This window comes from Pan troglodytes, chromosome 4 (assembly GCF_028858775.2).
Source record: "Pan troglodytes isolate AG18354 chromosome 4, NHGRI_mPanTro3-v2.0_pri, whole genome shotgun sequence".
Taxonomy (NCBI): domain Eukaryota; kingdom Metazoa; phylum Chordata; class Mammalia; order Primates; family Hominidae; genus Pan; species Pan troglodytes.
In genome coordinates, this window is record NC_072402.2 from 7,837,825 (window position 1) to 7,855,604 (window position 17,780).

Here is a 17,780-nt window from a genome sequence, read left to right on the forward strand (position 1 = left end):
GCACACATCTATAATCCCAGCTACTCAAGAGGCTGCAGCAGAAGAATCGCTTGAACCCGGGAGGCAGCGGTTGCAGTGAGCCGAGATCACGCCACTGCACTCCAGCCTAGGCGAGAGAGCGAGACTCATCAAAAAAAAAAAAAAAAAAAAAAAAAGAAAGAAAAAAGAAAAAGGACTTATTGACCAAACCATTGTTATCAAAAGTTCTGTACATTCTCTCTCAAGTATATGACTCCCTAAGAAAATCAAGCTGATGGCCGGGCGCAGTGGCTCACGCCTGTAATCCCAGCACTTTGGGAGGCTGAGGCTGGCAGATCACGAGGTCATGAGATAGAGACCATCCTGGCTAACACGGTGAAACCCCGTCTCTACCAAAAATACAAAAATTAGCTGGGCATGGTGGCAGCAGCCTATAGTCCTAGCTACTCCGGAGGCTGAGCCAAGAGAATGGCGTGAACCTGGGAGGTGGAGCTTGCAGTGAGCTGAGATCCTGCCATTGCACTCCAGCTTGGCCTGGGTGACAGAACGAGACTCTGTCTCAAAAAAAAAAAAAAAAAGAAAAGAAAGCTGACAATGTTTGGTGAGTTGAAAAATGAGGCAAGTGGGTAGTTAGAGAATCTTAAAGACAAACTCACATTGTGATGTATCAAACCCTTCTGGGCCGGCACGATAGCTCACACCTGTAATCCCAGCACTTTGGGAGGCTGAGGCAGGTGGATCACCTGAGGTTAGGAGTTCGAGACCATCCTGGCCAACATAGTGAAAACTCATCTCTACTAAAAATACAAAAAATTTTCTGGGTGTGGTGGCGGTCACCTGTAATCCCAGCTACTCAGGAGGCTGAGGCAAGAGAATCGCTTGAACCCGGGAGGTGGAGGTTGCAGTGAGCCGAGATCACACCATTGCACTCCAGCCTGGGCATCAAGAGTGAAACTCTGTCTGAAAAAAAAAAAAGTCCTTCTAAGACCTCCAACCATGGGCATCTGCCTCCTTGGGCAAATTGCTCAGGGAGTGGATTTCAAGATGTTTTAGCAGTACCAACGCACATGGAGGTGGCTTAGGTGAGTCACTGTCCCTCTGCTCCCCAAGCCCCACCTCCCACATACTTGAACACTTCAACCAGAGCGCCTCACTTTTTACATGGGCCACCCCGTTTGAAAAGTGCATCTGTCTGTCCATAGAGGGGGACACTTAAAAGGAATTTTGAAGGCCACAAGCTTAGACAGTCTTCTTGATGTTGGCAGAGACATCATCAATTGAGAACTGGCTTATGGTAACAGAAGACGGCACTATCACAAGCCAGCTGTGTTTCCTGAGAATATTCCCTTGGGCTACTGATAGAGATTTCACTCCTACATAGAAATAATATCTTAGAATAGGTTGCTCTGCAGATAACTAGGCTCACACTTTCAACATTGCTCCTTGCAATCACTGTTTCAGAGAGTGGCTGTTTCCTAAACTCACTGCATCTTAAGAACTGTGTATGGGTTATAAGATATTCACATACAGAATATGCATAGTTAAATAGTATTCTTCTTTAAGGGGAGAGAAGCTGCTTCCCCAATTTGGTATGTATCTTGCATCTTAGACAAGACTTTATAGAACGAGGAAATTCGTGTCTACTTCTAACACCCTCAATGGAGAATATCCTGTTTTAAAATGTTAGTATGTTTATATGTATACATAAATAATATGTTGATATGTATAGTTTTTATACGTGTGTATGTGCATGTATACTCCATTGAGAAAATTACTTTACTCCACTGAGAAAATCATTCAATTTAATTATGTGCTCTTATTCAAGTGCATTGTTTGCTGTTGACAGTGGTAATGGCAATAAATGCACTGATACATTTTGGCCTTTTTGAGGTTTTGAAGAGTAACATGGTAACCTTTAGAAGGACAGCTGATACAACAACATTCCATTTCTGATTTTCCTCTGGAAGGTTTTTTAAAAGCTCACATTTCTTCTAATCCCCTTACGTGACATTTTCTCCCAAACTATGATTTTGGCTCTATTTCTGTGCAAATGAATTGAATTTTATGAAGGAGTCTTTGGAAAGAGAGGGATGTGTGCTCTCCAAAAGATGCCCATAGAGCTTTTTATAGCATTTAAAACTTACCCACAAAATTTTGACCACAGGATAATCGAACCACAGATACTGCTTCTGTATGTTTACCTATAAAACTACTATATATTAAATATCTGAAATATTTTAATACTTTGTATTCTATTTATTATCATAAGTTAATTCAACATTTGATGGAGAAGTTAATGGAATCCCAATAACTCTTGAAATTTTTAATTACTTATTATGGGTTCATGTTCAACATTTTTTCTTCTAAAAAATTTCCATTATCATAAATATTTTCATCCACCTCAAACCCATAAAAAGAATAAACTATGCTATGCTTACAGAGTTATGCCAGAATCTTTGTTGTGGGATTCTTTTCTAATGAAAGTGGTTTTTTTTTCTGCCCATTTTTAAGTGAGGGACACAAGTAAATGTTTGAAAACAAAGCGAGAGTTTTTAAACCAAACATGTTTGGTATCCAAAATATGAATAACATACAGGTGACTGAAAAGAAGATATTTCCTAAAATTTCACCAAGGAATGTCAGGTATGAGCTACTTGTTGGGAGAGCCAAAGATCGAGTTGTTGAAATAATACCAGGAACAGCTCATGGAAGCTGCCTTCCAACAACTACATCTTATTTCACCAGTGGAATTTGGAAGCTGTCAGCAAAATGTAAAATGTATCCCCAACGGCCTTCTCTGGTTTCTTCCTGGCTGTTCATTTGGTTTATTTAACATCATTTGCTTTCTTTTTAAACCCCTAAGGGACAGAGATGGGGAAGAGTGTGTATTAAAAACCATTCTGTCTCCTTTTAGTTCCTCTGAGCCAGATGCGTATTTTCCTTGAGCGTATCATTGGTATTTCTGCTAAAATTCCAAGGGATTCAGAGAAAATCCATCTATATTTTTAATAAACATGCTGAAAATTATTTGTTCAGTTGACAGAGTTTAAGTAAATGATCTGTGTTAGTGCTAGAAAATCATCTTACTTGCCCATTTTTTGTATTTGCACATATAGATTCTCCTGAAACTGTTTAGAATAAAGCAAGTCTTGTGAAGACCCTGTGTGAAGCTGGTGTTTAACTCATAGATTTAATAAATTAATGTCTAGAATAGTCAGAGAGATCCAACGCTTTGGCTGTTTGAAAAAAAGACTTGTTATAATTCTCAACTTAGCTATTCTATTATACTATCCAAGTCAGCACAGCATGTTACAGGCTTGGGATAGTATTGTGTTATGAGTATGATAGAATTACCTATGGGTTGAGATGAGTTCAGTTATTTGGTTGAACCATGTGAAACTGCAGTTATTTGCCTGCTTTTGCCCTGTATAGTGGGGATTTCATACGATTCAATTTAATGTATAAGGTAATACTTCAACTTAAATTCATGTGAATCAATTTCTAAATTGATCTATCAACTATACAGTAGCTCCTGAAAGGGGAAAAAGTGGGACAATATTGAGAATGCTGAATAAAATAAGGCCTACTCAGTAAGATACGTAGAAATCTCTGTTTTTTTTTTCTCTAAGAGTCCAACTAAGCTAGGTAAGCCTTAGCACTGATCACATCATCCAGAGCGTGGGCTAGGGCATTCTCTGGGCTCCCTGTGGCCAGGACATGTTGCTACGCTGAGAAGGACAGCATTGGGCCAGTGGCCACTGGATGGCAGTTGCTCAGAAGAGATGTTACAGGTAAAGACAGGATGTTGTCTCTGAATTTTAGGTTATATAACATCACTCAGTTCAAACTTACTCACATCAACAATGAATGGGTGATCCATTAGCCTGCTATCCTCTTATGCAAAGGTTAAGTCTTGAAGGACAAGTATGAGCACCTAAATGAAAGGAGGGAAGTGGAGCTGTGATGATTCAGACAGAGGAATCAGCCAGAACAGAGACTGAGCTACTTGGGAGAGGTGTCTGACCTGTCTTTGTTACATAGGTTCTTACTACCAACGTCATTCCTCATTTTCTCTTTCCTTCTAATGACTCATCTTCCTTCCGCTAAGTACAAGTAGACTGCTAACAATTTTATATGTATATGACTTAAAATTTTTTTGAAAAACAGATCATTAGAAACACTGAATTTGCCCTCAAGAGAATAGTTGACAATTATCTTGAAGCTGATAATTTTACCATAGTTAAGAGTGTGAAATTTGGAATCAGAAAGACCCAACTTTGATTCTTAACTCTACCACTTACAGAATGGGACCAAAAAAAGTAACTCGATTTCTTTAAACCTTGATTTTTCTTGTCTATAAAAAGAAAATGAATTATTTATCCAGAACATTAATGCAATCAAACCCTTAGGCATTGCTGGTGGAAATGTAAAACGTAGCTCTTTGGAAAACAGTTTAGTTGTATCTTAAGAAGTTAAACATAAACTTATCATATCACCCAGTACTTATTTTCTAGTTAGTTACCCAAGAGTAGTGAAAACATATGTCTATTACTGGATAGTTGGTAGATCCATTCAGAAACGAATTCACACGAACTCAAATTGAAGTATCATCTTAATCTTCATAACAATATTAGTTATAATAAGCAAAATGTGGAAAAATCAAAAAGTTCATCAACTGGTAAATGGATAAACAAAATGTGATTTATTCATGCAATGGAATAACGTTCAGTAATGAAAGGCAACAAAATACTTAGACATTCTATAACATGAATAAATGTCAAAAACATTATGCCAAATAAAGGAAACCAGATAGAAAAGGCTACATATTGGGGTGGAGCCAGGATGGCTGAATAGGAACAGCTCCAGTCTACAGCTCCCAGAGTGAGCAACACAGAAGACAGGTGATTTCTACATTTCCATCTGAGGTACCGGGTTCATCTCACCAGGGAGTGCCAGACAGTGGGCACAGGACAATGGGTGCAGCTCACCATGCACGAGCCAAAGCAGGGCGAGGCATTGCCTCACTCGGGAAGCACAAGGGGTCAGGGAGTTCCCTTTCCTAGTCAAAGAAAGGGGTGACAGACGGCACCTGGAAAATCGGGTCACTCCCACCCGAATACTGCGCTTTTCCGACAGGCTTAAAAAACGGCGCACCAGGAGATTATATCCCGCAACTGGCTCGGAGGGGTCCTATGCCCACGGAGTCTCGCTGATTGCTAGCACAGCAGTCTGAGATCAAACTGCAAGGCGGCAGCGAGGCTGGAGGAGGGGCGCCCGCCATTGCCCAGACTTGCTTAGGTAAACAAAGCAGCCAGGAAGCTCGAACTGCGTGGAGCCCACCACAGCTCAAGGAGGCCTGCCTGCCTCTGTAGGCTCCACCTCTGGGGGCAGGGCACAGACAAAAAGACAGCAGTAACCTCTGCAGACTTAAATGTCCCTGTCTGACAGCTTTGAAGAGAGCAGTGGTTCTCCCAGCACGAAGCTGGAGATCTGAGAACGGGCAGACTGCCTCCTCAAGTGGGTCTCTGACCCCTGACCCCCAGGCAGCCTAACTGGGAGGCACCCCCCAGTAGGGGCAGACTGACACCTCACACGGCCAGGTACTCCTCTGAGACAAAACTTCCAGAGGAACGATCAGACAGCAGCATTTTCGGTTCAGGAAAATCTGCTGGTCTGCAGCCGCAGCTGCTGGTACCCAGGCAAACAGGGTCTGGAGTGGACCTCTAGCAAACTCCAACAGACCTGCAGCTGAGGGTCCTGTCTGTTAGAAGGAAAACTAACAAACAGAAAGGACATCCACACCAAAAACCCATCTGTACATCACCGTCATCAAAGACCAAAAGTAGATAAAACCACAAAGATGGGGAAAAAACAAAGCAGAAAAACTGGAAACTCTAAAAAGCAGAGCGCCTCTCCTCCTCCAAAGGAACGCAGCTCCTCACCAGCAATGGAACAAAACTGGATGGAGAATGACTTTGACGAATTGAGAGAAGAAGGCTTCAGATGATCAAACTACTCCGAGCTACAGGAGGAAATTCAAACCAAAGGCAAAGAAGTTGAAAACTTTGAAAAAAATTTAGAAGAATGTATAACTAGAATAACTAATACAGAGAAGTGCTTAAAGGAGCTGATGGAGCTGAAAGCAAGACTCGAGAACAACATGAAGAATGCAGAAGCCTCAGGAGCTGATGAGATCAACTGGAAGAAAGGGTATCAGCGATGGAAGATGAATGAAATGAAGTGAGAAGGGAAGTTTAGAGAAAAAAGAATAAAAAGAAACGAACAAAGCCTCCAAGAAATATGGGACTATGTGAAAAGACCAAATCTACGTCTGATTGGCGTACCTGAAAGTGACGGGGAGAACAGAAGCAAGTTGGAAAACACTCTGCAGGATATTATCCAGGAGAACTTCCCCAATCTAGCAAGGCAGGCCAACATTCAGATTCAGGAAATACAGAGAACGCCACAAAGATACTCCTCGAGAAGAGGAACTCCAAGACACATAATTGTCAGACTCACCAAAGTTGAAATGAAGGAAAAAATGTTAAGGGCAGCCAGAGAGAAAGGTCAGGCTAGCCACAAAGGGAAGCCCATCAGACTAACAGCGGATCTCTCGGCAGAAACTCTACAAGCCAGAAGAGAGTGGGGGCCAATATTCAACATTCTTAAAGAAAAGAATTTTCAACCCAGAATTTCATATCCAGCCAAACTAAGCTTCATAAGTGAAAGAGAAATAAAATACTTTACAGACAAGCAAATGCTGAGAGATTTTGTCACCACCAGGCCTGCCCTAAAAGAGCTCCTGAAGGAAGCACTAAACATGGAAAGGAACAACCAGTACCAGCTGCTGCAAAATCATGCCAAAATGTAAAGACCATCAAGACTAGGAAGACACTGCATCAACTAACGAGCAAAATAACCAGCTAACATCATAATGACACGATCAAATTCACACATAACAATATTAACTTTAAATGTAAATTGACTAAATGCTCCACTTAAAAGACACAGACTGGCAAATTGGATAAAGAGTCAAGACCCATCAGTGTGCTGTATTCAGGAAACCCATCTCACGTGCAGAGACACACATAGGCTCAAAATAAAAGGATGGAGGAAGATCTACCAAGCAGATGGAAAACAAAAAAAGGCAGGGGTTGCAATCCTACTCTCTGATAAAACAGACTTTAAGCCAACAAAGATCAAAAGAGACAAAGTAGGCCATTACATAATGGTAAAGGGATCAATTCAACAAGAAGAGCTAACTATCCTAAATATATATGCACCCAATACAGGAGCACTCAGATTCATAAAGCAAGTCCTGAGTGATCTACAAAGAGACTTAGACTCCCACACAATAATAATGGGAGACTTTAACACCCCACTGTCAACATTAGACAGATCAACAAGACAGAAAGTCAACAAGGATACCCAGGAATTGAACTCAGCTCTGCATCAAGTGGACCTAATAGACATCTACAGAACTCTCCACCCCAAATCAACAGAATATACATTTTTTTCAGCACCACACCACACCTATTCCAAAATTGACCACATAGTTGGAAGTAAAGCTCTCCTCAGCAAATGTAAAAGATCAGAAATTATAACAAATTGTCTCTCAGACCACAGTGCAATCAAACTAGAACTCAGGATTAAGAAACTTACTCAAAACCACTCAACTACATGGAAACTGAACAACCTGCTCCTGAATCACTACTGGGTACATAACGAAATGAAGGCAGAAATAAAGATGTTCTTTGAAACCAATGAGAACAAAGACACAACATACCAGAATCTCTGGGATGCATTCAAAGCAGTGTGTAGAGGGAAATTTATAGCACTAAATGCCCACAAGAGAAAGCAGGAAAGATCCAAAATTGACACCCTAACATCACAATTAAAAGAACTAGAAAAGCAAGAGCAAACACATTCAAAAGCTAGCGGAAGGCAAGAAATAACTAAAATCAGAGCAGAACTGAAGGAAATAGAGACACAAAAAACCCTTCAAAAAATTAATGAATCCAGGAGCTGGTTTTTTGAAAAGATCAACAAAATTGATAGACTGCTAGCAAGACTGATAAAGAAGAAAAGAGAGAAGAATCAAATAGACGCAATAAAAAATGACAAAGGGGATATCACCACCGATCCCACAGAAATACAATCTATCATCAGAGAATACTACAAACACCTCTATGTAAATAAACTACAAAATCTAGAAGAAATGGATAAATTCCTCGACACATATGCCCTCCCAAGACTAAACCAGGAAGAAGTTGAATCTCTGAATAGACCAATAACAGGCTCTGAAATTGTAGCAATAATCAAGAGCTTACCAACCAAAAAAGAGTCCAGGACCAGATGGATTCACAGCCGAATTCTACCAGAGGTACAAGGAGGAACTGGTACCATTCCTTCTGAAACTATTCCAATCAATAGAAAAAGAGGGAATCCTCCCTAACTCATTTTATGAGGCCAGCATCATCCTGATACCAAAGCCGGGCAGAGACACAACCAAAAAAGAGAATTTTAGACCAATATCCTTGGTAAATATTGATGCAAAAATCCTCAATAAAATACTGGCAAACCGAATCCAGCAGCACATCAAAAAGCTTATCCACCATGATCAAGTGGGCTTCATCCCTGGGATGCAACGCTGGTACAATATATGCAAATCAATAAATGTAATCCAGCATATAAACAGAACCAAAGACAAAAACCACATGATTATCTCAACAGATGCAGAAAAGGCCTTTGACAAAATTCAACAACCCTTCATGCTGAAAACTCTCAATAAATTAGGTATTGATGGGACATATCTCAAAATAATAAGAGCTATCTATGACAAACCCACAGCCAGTATCATACTGAATAGGCAAAAACTGGAAGCATTCCCTTTGAAAACTGGCACAAGACAGGGATGCCCTCTCTCACCACTCCTATTCAACATAGTGTTGGAAATTCTGGCCAGGGCAATTAGGCAGGAAAAGGAAATAAAGGGTATTCAATTAGGAAAAGAGGAAGTCAAATTGTCCCTGTTTGCAGATGACATGACTGTATATCTACAAAACCCCATTGTCTCAGCCCAAAATCTCCTTAAGCTGATAAGCAACTTCAGCAAAGTCTCAGGATACAAAATCAGCGTACAAAAATCACAAGCATTCTTATACACCAACAACAGACAAACAGAGAGCCAAATCATGAGTGAACTCCCATTCACAATTGCTTCAAAGAGAATAAAATACCTAGGAATCCAACTTACAAGGGATGTGAAGGACCTCTTCAAGGAGAACTACAAACCACTGCTCAAGGAAATAAAAGAGGATACAAACAAATGGAAGAACATTCCATGCTCATGGGTAGGAAGAATCAATATCGTGAAAATGGCCATACTGCCCAAGGTAATTTATAGATTCAATGCCATCCCCATCAAGCTACCAATGACTTTCTTCACAGAATTGGGAAAAACTACTTTAAAGTTCATATGGAACCAAAAAAGAGCCCGCATTGCCAACTCAATCCTAATCCAAAAGAACAAAGCTGGAGTCATCACGCTACCTGACTTCAAACTATACTACAAGGCTACAGTAACCAAAACAGCATGGTACTGGTACCAAAACAGAGATATAGATCAATGCAAGAGAACAGAGCCCTCAGAAATAACGCTGCATATCTACAACTATCTGATCTTTGACAAACCTGAGAAAAACAAGCAATGGGGAAAGGATTCCCTATTTAATAAATGGTGCTGGGGAAACTGGCTAGCCATATGTAGAAAGCTGAAACTGGATCCCTTCCTTACACCTTATACAAAAATTAATTCAAGATGGATTAAAGACTTAAACGTTAGACCTAAAACCATAAAAACCCTAGAAGAAAACCTAGGCATTACCATTCAGGACATAGGCATGAGCAAGGACTTCATGTTTAAAACACCAAAAGCAATGGCAACAAAAGCCAAAATTGACAAATGGGATCTAATTAAACTAAAGAGCTTCTGCACAGCAAAAGAAACTACCATCAGAGTGAACAGGCAATCTACAAAGTGGGAGAAAATTTTCACAACCTACTCATCTGACAAAGGGCTAATATCCAGAATCTACAATGAACTCAAACAAATTTATAAGAAAAAAACAACCCCATTAAAAAGTGGGCGAAGGACATGAACAGATACTTCTCAAAAGAAGACATTTATGCAGCCAAAAAACACATGAAAAAATGCTCACCATCACTGGCCATCAGAGAAATGCAAATCAAAACCACAATGAGATACCATCTCACACCAGTTAGAATGACAATCATTAAAAAGTCAGGAAACAACAGGTGCTGGAGAGGATGTGGAGAAATAGGAACACTTTTACACTGTTGTTGGGACTGTAAACTAGTTCAACCATTGTAGAAGTCAGTGTGGCGATTCCTCAGGGATCTAGAACTAGAAATACCATTTGACCCAGCCATCCCATTACTGGGTATATACCCAAAGGACTATAAATCATGCTGCTATAAAGACACATGCACACCTATGTTTATTGCGGCACTATTCACAATAGCAAAGACTTGGATCCAACCCAAATGTCCAACAATGATAGACTGGATTAAGAAAATGTGGCACATATACACCATGGAATACTATGCAGCCATAAAAAATGATGAGTTCATGTCCTTTGTAGGGACATGGATGAAATTGGAAATCATCATTGTCAGTAAACTATCACAAGAACAAAAAACCAAACACCGCATATTCTCACTCATAGGTGGGAATTGAACAATGAGAACACATGGACACAGGAAGGGGAACATCACACTCTGGGGACTGTTGTGGGGTGGGGGGAGGGGGGAGGGATAATTTTAGGAGATATACCTAATGCTAAATGACGAGTTAATGGGTGCAGCACACCAGCATGGCACATGTATACATATGTAACTAACCTGCTCATTGTGCACATGTACCCTAAAACTTTAAAGTATTATAATAATAAAATAAAATTTAAAAAAAGAAAAAAAAAGAAAAGGCTACATATTATATGATTACATATAAACGAAATGTTCAGAAAAGGCAAATCTATAGAGACATAAAGTACACTGGGGGCTGCTTGGTGTTGAAGACAGGAATGAATTCACTATATAAAGAGGCAAGAGAGATCTTACCAGAGTTATAAAAATGTTCTAAAATTAGTTAATACTACTAGTTGCACACCTTGGTAAATTTACTAAAAGTTATCAATTGTGTAAACAGGCAAATTTTACAGTATGTGTAATTTATATCTCAATGAACCTTTTTAAAACAAATCATAGCAATCAACCAAAATGATTAAGTCATATGAGTAAGTTTAATGCAAATATTCACTAAAATATTGATATTTGAAAATAGTTTTCAAATAAACCAGTAATAGCCAATTAGAATATTTAGTGGAAAAAGGGTCCCAATTGTGGGAGCAACAAATACTAAAAAATATTGCTTTACTGGAGATATAGCAGAACCTGAGAAGCCTACATTCTGTACTAGTATGCTTGGGTTTACAGCCCAGCTACCATTGTGGGAAGGTAAAATTAGCCTCTTCCTGTGTCAGTTTACTCACCTAGGGATGATAACAGTATCTGCACCATAAGGATGTTGTAAGGAATAAATAAGATAATATTTGCAAAATGCAAAGAACAATGCCTGGCATATAGGAAATGCTATATAGTGTTATACAATGTTCATGCTCATGCATAAAATACAGAAACAAGAATATTCATTACAACATTCTTTGTACAAGTGAAAAATTAGAAATGTCTGTTAATTTAAGAAATGACTATATAAATAGTGCCAATATTTTGAAGACTATGTAGTATTTTTAAAGAATGACATAGATCCATATGTTTTAGTCTGGAAAAAATCTCAAGGATACACTGTTAATGGAAAATAGAAAGATACAGAACAATAAAAATAGAATGATTCTATTTAAGTTAAAAGCATGTTGCCTGTGCACATAAGTGTATGTGTGAGTTATTAAAAGAATAGGTTCTGAAACGATATATACCTATCTGCAGTGTGGATGGTAAGTGTGTGAGAGAAAAGACTTTAACTTTTTATTTTGCATTTCTTCCTTGTTTAAATATTTAACCATAAGAATATATTCAAGAACTCACATAAGGATTAAAGTGGAAAGTTAAACAAATAGGCCTGCTACGCATCTCACAGAGTGGGCGCTGCCATCCAATGAGCCTTTCTATGTAAAGAGTGCTGCACATCAACACATAAGAGCAAAACAGCTGCGCACTGATGTGTTCAGTAAGTGATGGCTTTTTAAATCCTGAAAGAGATTACCCGTACACTCTCAGAAGCTGACTGAAAGTCTTTATGGAAAAGAGGAAATCTTGCCTCACAGGTCAACTTCAAAACCATGATGGACATATGTAAAGGATATAAGAAAAGGCCCAGGTCTTAAGCCAAAGTATATTGTAAATCCTTTTATTTTCCTAGATTCAGTGAAACCATTCCTTTTATTATACTTTAAGTTTTAGGGTACATGTGCACAACGTGCAGGTTTGTTACATATGTATACATGTGCCATGTTGGTGTGCTGCACCCATTAACTATGAGATTTATTTCTTTAAAGCACACATACACACACACACACCTAAAGTGCAATGTTAAGATTTGATAAAATTGTGTTATGGGTCCATGGATTTTTATTATATTATTCTCTATACTTGTCTGCATGTTTGAAATATTTCATTATAAAATATATATTTTTAAATAAAAAAAACGTTCCTTTTGAATTGTGTTGCAAAGATGGCCTTCATTCAGAAATTGGAAAGTGCAGTTAGTATTAGAAGAATATTGCCATCAACAACCTGCTTACTGTACAGTGTTGTCCAGATTAACATAGAATATTCTCACTCATATATTGGATGGTCTGGATGAGGAAAGCCCAAGAGATATTTGATGTAAACAAAGCTCAGCTTCCATTTTTTCTGGCTTAGAATCTAATTTGAAATGTCCTGAGTGGTAGAACTTCTTTCTATCCATTCTCCAGAGAGCATTTCTATTAATCAAATATTTCCTATTAACAAGAAACATTTCCTGACATCCAGTCTAAGTTTTTATCTTTCTTATGGCATTACATAATTTGGTTAATAAAATTATCCTATTAGCAGATCACAAATGACATTCATGTTGTTACCCATTTTCTTGTTGTTGCACCATGATTATGTGGATCTAAAGCAACCAGGAAATGAAGTGAACGTCATTTTCTTTTATTTCCTTCATCTCTCCCATAGATATGAAGAGTCAGGTCACTAGAAAACAGAATATCATGTGATCGTGTTTGACTGCACAGCTGGTCTCTATCAATATCTATGCCTGAAGAGGAAGAATGTTTGCCTAGTAAGGTAAAATATTTGGTTATCTACCTCTGTTTGCCTGACTTATCCCTGCTGGTATTAGTAACCACTATAGAGGAAGAACAAATAGACAATTACAAGAATGTGTGTCAAAATCTTGGACACAAAATTATTTCATATTGTTTACATGTAATACTAATCTAAAGCTTGCTAAGACTCAAGTAAAATGTTAGGGTCAGAAAAGACAACATAACTAGAAGCTCTCTTGTTATGTTGAATAGGAAAGAAAAAAAGTCCACTGGGTATGAATCACATAAGTTACCTCTGTGGCGGGTGCCTGCAGCAATTACTTTCCAATGGGTGCTTAATAAAAACAGAAGATGGAAAACTCAATACGTAAGGTCAATACTGATAACAGTTCATTAGCACAACAAGTTGAGGACAAGCAAAGGATAAATGTGCCTTGTCCTCCAAGCAGCTGAAGTGCACTTCCCCAGGCTTCTGTCTTCTCTTCTGAGTCACTGAGTCTCTGTGCTCTTTGACACCCTATAACTGGAGGATTATGATTACTTAGTAGGCTTCTGTGCTTAACTTGATAAAACAATAAAAAAGTCACACAGAGAAATCTTAAAAACTCGAGGTAGCTTGTAAAGCCACAACTCCACTGTTATTTCATACCACCTTCCTCTCTATCTCACTTCTCCACATGAAATATGCCCCTTTCCTTGAGATATGAATCACTAAAGTACAAAAACTAGTTTTAAAGTATGCACAGTTGACCAGGCACAGTGGCTTACACTTATAATGCCAGCACTTTGGAAGGCTGAGGCAGGAGCATCACTTGAGGCCAGGAGTTTGAGAGCAGCCTGGGCAATAGAGCCAGACCCTCTTTCTACCAAAAATAATAATAATAAAAAACAGCTGGGCATGGCGGCGCAAGTCTGTAATCTCAGCTACTCAGGGGGCTGAGGCAGAAGGATGAGTTGGGCCCAGAAGTTTGAGGCTGCAGTGAGCAATGATTGTACCACTGTACTTCAGCCTGGGTGACAGAGCAAGAGCCTGTCTGTTAATAAATGAAAAATATAAAATAAAATAAAATATTGATAGTAGTATTTAGTGGGAAAACATTAATTTGAGTCTACTCATAATTTTGAATTTTGAGATCTGGATTCATTTAATAAAAATCATGTTGAGTACATTTTCCAAACTATTTGAATACATGTTCTCCTTATCTTATGAACTAATTTAACTTTACCATAGCTTCAGAGAAAATGGCTTGCCTCGTGGTGTGTGATAACCTTTGGGTGGGCAGAACTCCATCAGCAGCTATTCCTGAGACAGGAAATGGTGGCTCTGTGATCACAGTTTCATTGGAATATTTGGTGTAAAATGTAAAAGAAAATATGGCAACACATGGGAGGATGACAACAGAGGGGCTACGGTGACATGTTGCAGGGGTCATGAGAGTCATAGGAGACACTTGGCATCCTAAGGACCAAATCTTAAAAGGAAAGCCCAGGACAATTGTGTATTTCCCTTTGTAAATGGTATTAAACGCATTTAAAAAGTATTACATCTAGAGAGCTAAGTTAATGTTCAAGTCCCTCTAATCTCCTATCTGCCCACTTCCCACTGCCGCCTTCTGGCACATTTCATAGAGAGGATAATTCCTTTTAAATTGATTTCTCTCTGGGCAGCATTTCCTTTCTTTGTAATAATGCATCCTGCACAACGAGCTCTTTAGACTTCAGAACATTATAATCTAAAGAAAAGGCAGAATCATCTCCACCAAATGTGGAAATCTGATTGTGTAGTGGGGAAGACTTAGCTCCCTCAAGTTGTGCTCTAGGGCCAAACCCTTTTCCATTTCTACTGAGGATGTCTCTGGAGTGCTGAGAGGTGGAACTCCAATTAGGGGAAGACTGAGGGGCTGTTCCTATAGACGCTCCATGGGAGGGCCGCTTAATAACAGGAAGCTCATTGGCCCTGAAGCCCCCAGGGTCCTCCAGAGGGCTAGGGTGCCAACAGGGACATCCTTGGAGGGGTCCTCACCCTGGGCTTGGAGAGTCCATCTCACCATCACTCTCAGATGATTGCCTGGCAGCTGCAGGATGTCCCAGGGCCCGACTTCTCCCTTTCACAGCCTCACTCATCTCCCTGAGGTATGTCTTTCCTGAGGTTCTGGAATCAAGAATGTTTAGTAAATCATATAGGCCTGTCTGGGACCTTTTCATGGCAGATGTTTCTGAATTCTTTCTCTCTTGACAGATAACTCTCCCATCTTCCAGGAATTATTAATGAGTTTTCTAGTTCTCTGATCTCTTGGTGATACTTTAACCAGCAAGACATTTTGTTGTCTTGTCATTTTGCCTAACCCAATTTTTATTTTTTCTTGAAAAAAAATCAGTATAATATGCTAAGATCAACAGAACTTTGGGCTGGTCTTCTAAGGAAATGGTGTCACCCTTTTAAAAGAAAACATCAAAGCAAGCAACCAACAATTGCAATAGAAGGCCAACACTGTTCCTTCTAAAAACAGGTCAGAATCATCGTCTCTCTGGCTTTGAAGAACTTTGCATTGCTAGGTCTCTGTTATTTTCTCCCAGCCATTCTTTTCGGGATTTTCTGTCTGCTGCCATCCACTAACCTTTGCATCCCCTTTCTCCAGCCTACCCCTCATGTTGGGGTAACAGCCTGTTGTATCTGTAAAAATACAACACATGTCTCAACAAGATTTCTAGCTTAGTCACGGCAGCCACCAGAACACTCTACAAATGTAAAAGATGACCCCAACCTGATGGCTTTGGAATATCTAACTCAAAAATAAACTTTATTCTGGAGAAATAGGAAATGTATCCAGCAAAAACAACTTCAGCTCTTTCACAGGTGAAAATAAAAGGACTGGTGGCAAATCAAAGCACTACTTGGTACAGAGATTGCTGTTTGCTTGGTCAAAGGTTGCACTGTCACCCTTTTCAAAGTTTAATTGCCTTCACAGCAATCTACCCGGTATTGGCTTTCCTGTTTGTCTTATTAGGGCAGCAAAGTACACCCTGTGTTCTCCTCACAGGGAATATCTTGTTTCATCACTAATTGTCAAGATTTGGGAAAAGGTCAACTAAGCTTATCTAAATGCCTACTAAAAATAAAAACCCTTTGAATGATTATCTTTTCTAAAAAGATAAATTATGGTGAACATTACTTATAAAATCTTAGTCTAATAATCTTTCTCAAGACATTTGCATTTCATTAATAATGTTAACATATTCCTGACATGTTATTAATGTTTTACAGATTAGAAAGTGTGTGTATATATGTGACTTTATTCATTTTCAAAACAGCATTTTGAGGTAAGAAATATTATTTTTTCTTTTTAAAATTATAGATGATAAAATTACATTTCAAATAATGTATATAACTGGCTCACGAAAATATAGCAAACCAAAGTTTCCATTATTCCACATTGCTTCTCATCATTTCTTAGACTGAAGAATGGAAAGTTCATGGACCTGTAATTAGTGACAGACACAAGAGGGACAGATGAACTCCTGATATTATATCTAAAGCTTGACCCCTCCCTCTTCTTTCCAGAGTAGTTCAAAATTACACCCTATTCTACCCATTGTGGGCCAAGAAGCAGCACCTGATGACCCCATGTTACATGGCGAGCCCCAAAGGGACCATTCTCACCTTAAATAATTTCATGGCACGCAAGACCAAAGAACTCCATAATGGCACACACCAACTAGTAGCATGACAGAGGACACAAGGGAGATTCTGAACCCTGCTACCTCTCTGTTTTGTGGCTTAAAGTTCAACAGATACAGGATTTGAAGGCATCCCATGCTGGGATTGGGGAGGCTCACCTTTACATTGTTTTGGGAAAGTATTATTCTTCTCCAATGAAGTTGTGTGTTAGATGCAAGTTATTCTGACTGACCTTGGGATTGTCAACCTTATCTTCTTCTTAGTTCAACCACAAAAAGACAAGGTTTGTGCACCCCTTGTCTCGGTTGTGAATAAATGTTGGCCTAATCCTGAGGATAAAAATAGAGCAATCTCTCATTAAAATTCAAGTTATATGAGGACAAAGTTGTTTTCTTTTCTGTTTTGTTCACTGCTGCTTCCTTATTGTCTACAAACATGCCTGGTACATCATAGAGGCTGAATATGTAGTATTTGGATGGAATATAATATACGGATGTGTGTGTATGTCTATATGTCTGCCTGTCTGTCTGTCTGTCTGTCTATATCTCAACACTTTGTCAAATCTGACCCTCCCAACCTTAAGGAGCATGGTGTGGTAGACAATGATCACGCTCCTAATACACATTCTCCCCATTCCTTCCTGGTGATAAAACTCTCAATTTTTAGCTGGGTGCATGGCCATTTAGAGGAAAGACTGCATTTCCCAATCTTCCTTGCAGCTAGACCTTGCCATGTGGTTAGGATCTGAGCAGTAGGTGGAGGGGAACGTC

At 39.2% G+C, this 17,780-nt stretch overlaps 1 long non-coding RNA gene across 1 annotated transcript in view; it reads left to right on the forward strand.

Moving 5' to 3' along the window:
- The window catches only part of LOC107974611 (uncharacterized), a 141,739-nt gene extending 128,395 nt beyond the window's left edge, over nucleotides 1-13,344 (forward strand). The window contains exon 4 of the long non-coding RNA XR_001717457.3: nucleotides 13,240-13,344. This is a non-coding gene — a long non-coding RNA (uncharacterized LOC107974611). The remainder of the gene's footprint in view (nucleotides 1-13,239) is intronic.
- The last annotated feature ends 4,436 nt before the right edge of the window (nucleotides 13,345-17,780 follow it).